This window comes from Centruroides sculpturatus, unplaced genomic scaffold, assembly GCF_000671375.1.
Source record: "Centruroides sculpturatus isolate CEXI.00-Female unplaced genomic scaffold, Cexi_2.0 scaffold432, whole genome shotgun sequence".
In the NCBI taxonomy this organism is placed as follows: domain Eukaryota; kingdom Metazoa; phylum Arthropoda; class Arachnida; order Scorpiones; family Buthidae; genus Centruroides; species Centruroides sculpturatus.
The window spans coordinates 570,119-578,442 of record NW_019384724.1 but is presented as its reverse complement, the minus strand read 5'-3'; positions in this window follow the sequence as shown (position 1 = coordinate 578,442).

Here is an 8,324-nt window from a genome sequence, read left to right as displayed (position 1 = left end):
TGAACGGGAAAGGAGGTTTGACAAACAAAAGACGTAGAAAAAAGTAATACGTTCTTTTATTGACGTTCTAGAACGTCAATAAAAGGAAATAACAAATGAAAATATGAGCGTAGGTGTCAGTTCTATCGGTTATCCCGGCCAGAGTCGAGAGATGGTGTCAGATAGACCGGATCGCGAGAAAGTTCTGCACGGGATGAACTGGTTTCAATTTCCACCTGGAGATAATAGAGAGACCAATCGGAAAGCGAGGAAAGGGAAGCCCAGCCAATTGAAGGAAGATTTTTGGGACGAAGAAGTCTATAAAACCCCGATGTTCAAGGACACACAGTTGGTTGTCATCGTAATTGTCAACGTCGTCCTTCTCCGTGTCGTCACCTTTGTGAGGTTCCGGAAAGGGTCGAAACAAAAATTTAATTTCAAATTAATTAGGATCGAAAACGCTATTGTCGAGTCGGATCAATGGTAATGCTAGTTATGTAAAAGAGAGGAGAGGATAAAAAACTGTAGCTATCAAACAAACGCGACGCGAAAACAAATAACGCAACGGATCAGATGGAATGTCGGTCGGCAAAGGTAGAACTTTGACTCAAGTGCTCATAAACAGTCGATCTAGGAAAACAATTTCGGAAAAGAGGAAAGATTTGACGGATAAAACATCGCGAATGATCGTTAAAGTACCAGGACCACAGAAATCACAAACAACGGGTTAAATTATGAGCGCAAGGCTTATGGTTCTATCAACAATTTCCGGGCATAGTCGACGAACAGGTGTCGAATAGACGCGTCGAATCCGACCTTTCTCGTGACCCGATAAGATCTCGGTTTTCACCTGGAAACAACGGAGAGATCAATCGGAAAGCGAGGAATGGGCAGTGGCTCCAGTGAGAAATACGGATAGCGGGAGAAAATGTATAAAAATCGGTAATTCAAGGTCGAAGCAAATAGTTTATACGACAATAGTGTAAACTCTTGAATTAGAATGTACCGTAGGGGCGACAGCGCAAACTAGTGACATATAGCAGTTCGAGTAGTACACTAATACGGCAGACTATGTAAAGTCTAACAAAACTTGCAAAAATGCAACGAAATAAATATTTTATCATCTTTTTGTCTTTATTTTGTTACCTTAAAACATTAATTATGACTTTATTTAGTAAGAAACGTGGATGGATAGTGATTTACAGGAAGGAATAATAGCAACAAAACAAATCAATTGAAATAAGAGTCAGATTTTTTAAAATTAAAATCTGAGGTTTTAATTTAATTTTATTAAATTGAAACAATTTTTAAAAATAAAACATTTTTACATCAAATTAAAACACGTAGAACACCAATATATCATGTATTATCCATGACCTTGCATCCCATTGTTCTTACAGTGCACATAGTGCATTTTATTACAATTATTATAAATGTGAAATCTTTAATTTAGCATTTTTTGTTCTCAGAAAACTTCCAGATGAATCATTATTTTTTGTCACATATGCTTTAATAAGGATTCTGAAATATTTATCTGCCAATAATTTATTACAATTGTCACAAACACCTTTAATATTTGCATTCTTTAAGAAATAATTAATTTAGTTTTAATTTTATATGTGCTCTGTAACAAAAATACAGTATATTAAAATTGTTATGAAATATTGCTGATATTTCGGAAGATAACTTTTCCCCACACTCGTTTGGATACAGCATTCTGCAATTGTCATTATATATTTTTTCATTTCTATGTGAAAATTTTTCATATCCATAATCATTATTAAAAGATGATAATATTGATACATTTTTACATTCGGTATGGAGTGATTTGCTACATGCCCATTCCATGTGTTTGGAGAATCTGTAAAACGACTTGCGATCACTTTGTATATTGTAATTAAAACAGCCATACATAGCGCAAATAACACCTCTTCCGGCCATTCTAACTATTGTGACATATAATAAGTTCAAAACTTTGTGTTAATACCTAAAAAGTCTCCTTATACACGCGGTACAAATGGAGTGAAGTGTAGTTATCTCCTCGAACCACTAGATGGCGGGCAGAAGCTTGTCGCCAGTTTTCAGCAGAAGTTTCCACTATTGTGGTATAAACTATTTGGTCTTTGCGGCCGGATGGCCGAGCGGTCAAGGTGGCAGCCTACCGNTTACGTATTATCTTCAAAATTTATCATCTTTTTCCAATAAAATGTATACATATATAACATATATATATGTATATATATGTTACATATTTACATCAAAGTTGTATAACAACATTTCAGAGGTGGAATCTACAGAATTCCTTAAGGTTTATTATTAGCTAATACCATGTATATTCATAATGAAAACTTTACATCTATTTAAAGACGTTTATGTAAAAGTTTTCTTTTACATTTTCCTGCCAGCAAATCGAATTTCCGACTGAGCCCAGACTAATGGCTGCAAGAAAAATGGTCAGTTCAACGAAGATAACGATTAGAAATGTCAATATTAACAACAAAACAGGCAACTTAATTGCGTATGTTTTTTCCTAGTGACGAATTTGATATCAGTTTTTAAAAATTAACCTTCGCTTTATTCGTCGAATAACACTTTAATTAATTATTTTATAATTTAAAAATTTGGTATTCAATACGGCTGAAACATACCTTCACTCTATACTTATTGCCAGAATGGATTATATCTCAATGATGTAAATATGTCTACATGAAAAAACAACCGAACTTTCTCATTCGTCTTTACAAACTACTCTAACAGAATCACTTTATCATATGAAGTCAGAAAAGCGTGTCTTTCACCTACGCATGCGTATTTAATTGTAATTTATGCAGACTAACAAATTACTAATGCTTCGATAGATAGCCATTTTCTATTGGTTATATCGAGAAATAAGATGCNCTACCGTTCTGGGAGACCCGGGCTCGAATCCGAACGGGTCGAAAAATCTCCAGGAATTTTTCGGTGGTGGTCCATTGGGATATGTCGGCCCCGTCCCTCATCACTCGGCAGCCCCATTGTGGGCCTGGTCGAACCCATAATGGGCTTGCAAAAAGAGGCCCTCTTAGTGCCTACAGGGCGGAAAGAGTATATAAATATATATATATATAAATTGGTCGAACTATTTGGTCAAAGGACCGTCTTCCTCTGGATTAAGCTCAAAGTCATGCTCATTAAGTTGTGTTGTGTTGTCATCGCCCACATAGAACCAGAGCCGGATTTGAGGCGATTGGAGCGATTTGTGCCAATCGGGTCCCGCGCTTAAAGGGGCCCCGCAGCACATCAAAATTTATATATTTAAAAATAGTTTTTAAATATATAAATTAGATATACATTTTACAAAAATAAATATCTAGATATATTATTATTAAAAATATAACAACATATTTCCATATGTAAATTAACTGTTAATTAATTTTGTTATTTAAAGTTTGAGGGGCCCCGCAAAAAAAAAAAAAAATTCAATCGGATCTCTCACCTATTGGATCCGGCGCTGCATAGGACGCCGCCTCATCTTCGCCGATCATTCGAATCTGTCAAACGATCCCTTCTCGTCCGCCCCGGGACTACGACAGAAACCGAAACTCTCGCCACTCCGAAGGATCACAGAGATTTGGGAACCGTATATTATCGATGTAAGCATAAATTCGTCAAAATAAACGGTTTTTGACTTTGTAAGACACTTGTCATCATTCGTCTCCTCCGCCACAACCCACATACGAACATCCCTTAGGTTCATCCTGACGCCGGATAAATTGACTCACTCCCTAAAAGTCGGCAAGCTTACACCTTCCTTCCGTAGTTTCTACAAATTTAAACTGATAGAACATACGACAACTCACCGTTGTCCCGGGGCTGCCCAACTATCAAACCTTGCAGACTGAAACCAGCTCCACCGGGAATGTCGAAAAGTTTGTTACCTGAAAGACTTGTCTATCAATACATTTAATGTAAGCGCAACTTTTGCTTACTAAACGGTTTTGGAAAGGCACTTGTATTCTCTGCCTCCTACGCCACCACCCACATACATGAGTGTCCCTAGGATATCCTGACCAGGGATTAACGATCCCACTGTAAGTCGGCTTATCCACATATGTATAATCAGAATACAGACAAAAGAGCTAAATATAATAAAACCCCTCTTAATTAACGCTGCCTTGCTTAACGCTGATTCGATATAACGCGGTCTACTGGAAGCCTAAAAAAAAGCTCAAAATTTAGGCTGATTTAAACTATCGCGGCATGTCATTGATTCGTATATAATACGATTATTTGCGAACACAAACCAATCAGCAAAAGGTGGCAAAAAGGTGTACTTTCTTTAAATCTATGTTTGTTTGGTGCAATTTTGGAAAAAATATAACACCATGGATGCCATAGGAAATATCGACTTCGCTTGGCAAGAATTAACTGATAAATGCACGAAGTGTGGAAGAAGTTATGGCTGAAGGTATGCAAGAATTCGCAACAGAAGTTCCTGATGCATGCGCAATGCCATTTTACAATGAGAAGAATAACGTGCATGGCGGTTCTAAATCAGTTACAGTTAGGGACTAGGGACTTGCGTCAGGAACTTCTGTTCAAACAAACCTGACCTGCTGTCCGGGTCAGCGATTTTCAAAAGGTGGCAACACTAAATTTGGCGCAGCAACCAGAAACGATCTAAGTTATTCCACACTATATACAATAGAGCCTCGATTATCCGACCGAATTGGGACTGGGGTTGGTCGGATAATTGAAAAGTCGGATAACCGAAAAGTATGAAAAAATCCATTATTAGTGTAGTATATTATTATATCCCATGTAATTAGTATATTAATATATTAGTATACCGCTATTAACCTACTTCGCGTTGAATTTTCATCGATGTTAAGCCTAACAAAAATTTTTTAAAATAATAGTCGTCGCTATTGTATCGTTGAAAGTTAGAAAATTAAGCCTCGTTTAAATACTGGCTCCCTTTCATGGTCGAATGAGTGTTGCCAGTTAAAACACGTAAAAATAATATTAAAGTAGCCAAGACATAGCCAAATATTGCAGCGTTACATCACTAGCGGACATTTGAAATTTGCCGACTAGGACGGTCGGTTAACCGAGGTGTTGGTTGATCGGGGGTCGGATAATCGAGGCTCTACTGTATATATTAACTCTTTCCGTCCTGTGGGCACTAAGAGAGCCTCTTTTTGCAAGACCATTATGGGTTCGGCAGGCCCACAATCGGGCGGCCGGATAATGAGGGACGGGGCCCGACATATCCGAAAGGACCCCCCCGAAAAATTTCTGGGGATTATTTGACCCATTCGGATTTGATCCGGGTCCCCCAGAGCTGTAGGCTGCCATCTTGACAGCTCGGCCTTCCGGCTTCGCACTATATGTCTAGCCACTGTAGGTACTGATAGCCCATAATGATAGTAGCCATGTAAAGAACATTTTTTTATTAGCAGTTTGTGATTACGTGACCTTAAGCCACCATTATCGTTCCATACAACGTGTTAGCGAGATTGGAACTAGGATTTCGCTAACGGGATCCCGGGAAATCCCGCAAATTTCTTAAAAATTCACTTTTTTCTTATTTTGTGTTAAGGTTGAGCAAATTTTGCAAATAGAAAGTATAATTAACTCATAAACTGTCAGAATACATTTGTATTTATTAATTTTAAGCCCGCTTATTAGTTTTCTTTTTACATTTTTGCTTGTTATGGCATGCCACAGATTGTTAATAATCAATATGTAGCCTATTTGTGGCAGGACTGAAAATTCTTTACTTGTCAGATTGGTCAGGGCTAGGGAATTCGATCCCGGTCCTTATTTCAATTCCCGGGATTTCGGGATTATACTTATTCAATCCCGGGATCCCGGGATTATTTCGGTATTGAGGGTTAATAAAAAATAAGAAAATCTTACAGAAATTAAAAATCAAAATTTAGACAAACATTAACGTATTTTACGGTATACACCTAGTTAATTTAATCACTCTAACTAATCAGACTTACAGTCAGACTAACCAGACTTAAAATCACTGTCTTCATGTTAAATTTATTTTTTTTTAAGCATTACTGAGANGGCTGCGATTTCGTCGAGAGAGGACGAAAACGAGTGTGGTCCTGACCGAGGGGTCGAGCAAGGAGTAAGAAACCTTGCGATAGAAAACCGAAGAAGGATCATACCCTGATCGCATAGTGAGAGATCAGAGGTATCGGAACCTTGTAAGACGGCTGAATTATAGAGGAACGTGGGGCAATTGCTAAAGAAATCGAGTTCCCCCGTGTTCAAGTAACGGCAAGCGTTACTTGAACACGGGGAAGACCACAAGACAACTTCAGAAAACGTAGACGTTCATAAGAGGAAAGAAAATAAGGTCTGCAGTCATTAAGAATTTCAAGACGGTGAAGTAGGTTAAGTTTAGCTATAAGTCGTGTGTCGGTTGCCACAATACAGGCTTGTTTGTGTAGACGATTATCGTATGTATACGAACCCAATAGTCTGTAAGTTGGAATCATTTTAAAGAACCTGTGTTTGATGAATAAAAAAAAAAATTGTATTTTTACTCGTTTTATATATTTCCTGTCTGCAATAATATATTGCCCTCAAACGAAACTTCACAAAACTTTGTAACGTCATTGAATTTTTGTGCTGTTTTAATGTATTTTTTGTGCTCTGTTTTACAATGTATTTAAGAAATAACGTCTTAAATACTGGATATTTTTAAAATAAAATATATTTAGCAAATATTAGTTTTGAATCAGTTTATGAAAATGCGGCCGAAATTTTCATCTCTAAAACGTGAATGTCGAATGTTGAGCGCCACTATCTTGTAAGCCTAGAAGTTTGACAATGACGTTTGGAACGTCTTTGTATTTATTAATTTTAAGCTTGCTTATTAGTTTATTAAAATTTTTGCTTGTTATGGCATCTTACAAATTGTTAATAATCAATATGTAGCCTATTTCTGGCAGGACTCTGAAAATTCTTGTCAGAACCTATAATATCTTGAATAATTACGCTGATGATGTCTTAATTTTTAACCATGCCCGGTAGTTTCAATAACTGCATTATGCCAGGTTGTGCAAATTGGGCTAGGATACAAACGAGTATGAAGTTTTTGTTTATAAACCTGATTATTATAGCTAAATGAACTGCCGAATTATCGGGATATAAGCTTGATTCCTCTATTAAAGCAGACGAGGTAGACAAATCAAGAATACTAGACAGCAAAAGAAGTACTGCAACACATATCGAAAACGAACTAAAAATATTCGATGCTATAGGTGAGAAAACACAACATCTGTCTTCTCTTCACCCACATCAATTGAATCGGAAAGGGCATTCTCGGTAGTAGGACTTTTCATTACTAAAATAAGAACCAGATTGAGTGATCGGAGTATTGACCATCTTTGTTTTTTAAAATCTTATAAAAATTTACAATAATTTTGTATTATGTTTTATTTAAAAAACGAAAATTACCTTCTAATTTAGAAGTTTGATTTAAGTTCATTTTTTTTCTTTAAACTCAATTCAAAGGCATTTTTTTAAAAGCAGTTTCCAACAAACTTTAATAATAAATTTTTCTATTTGTGAAAATTTCTATGTAATTCAAAGGTAATTTATAATACACATTTTACACAGCATTATTAATATTATTATTATGAAGGTTGCAGGACGTATTAAATTACTTAAAAATGAAAAATAATTATATCATTCGATTTCAAGAGTTATTATATACTGTAAGGTCTCTTTTTATGCGGATTACTTTTATGTGATTATGAAGTTGTGCGGTTTGCATTTCATCCAAAAATTTCTTGGACTTTTTACATATAGGCTTGTTTAGGAAGCCCGCGTATAGACAGTCTTCAAAAATCGTGGAACGCTCAAAGCTCACTCCATTTGTTCCACTAACATATAACGTTTATGGATGTAAAGGACAGCTAGTTCTACCTTAATCTTTTTAGTTCCTAGCAATTTTTCATATAAATGTAATTAAACATAAAAAATACTTAAAACTGAAAAAAACGAAAGAAATGCGTTAATTTTGAAGAAAAAGCTTCAAAGTAGGGTTTCTCATTTCCCTGTCTTTTGCTTGTCCCGGGATCCCGGGATAAAAGTAAACTGTTTCCCGGGATTCCGGGAAATCCCGGGATAGAATTAATTATTTTTAAGGTATACAAAATATCTTGAAATCAAATGATATAATTATTTTCCATTTTTTAAAGTAATTTTAAAGTTCTGTAACCTCCAAAATCATATTAATAATGCTGTGTAAGGTCTATAGGCCTATAATAAAAATTACCTTTAAATAACGTAGAAATTTTCACAAATAGAAAAAAATTAATTAAAGTTTGCTGGAAACT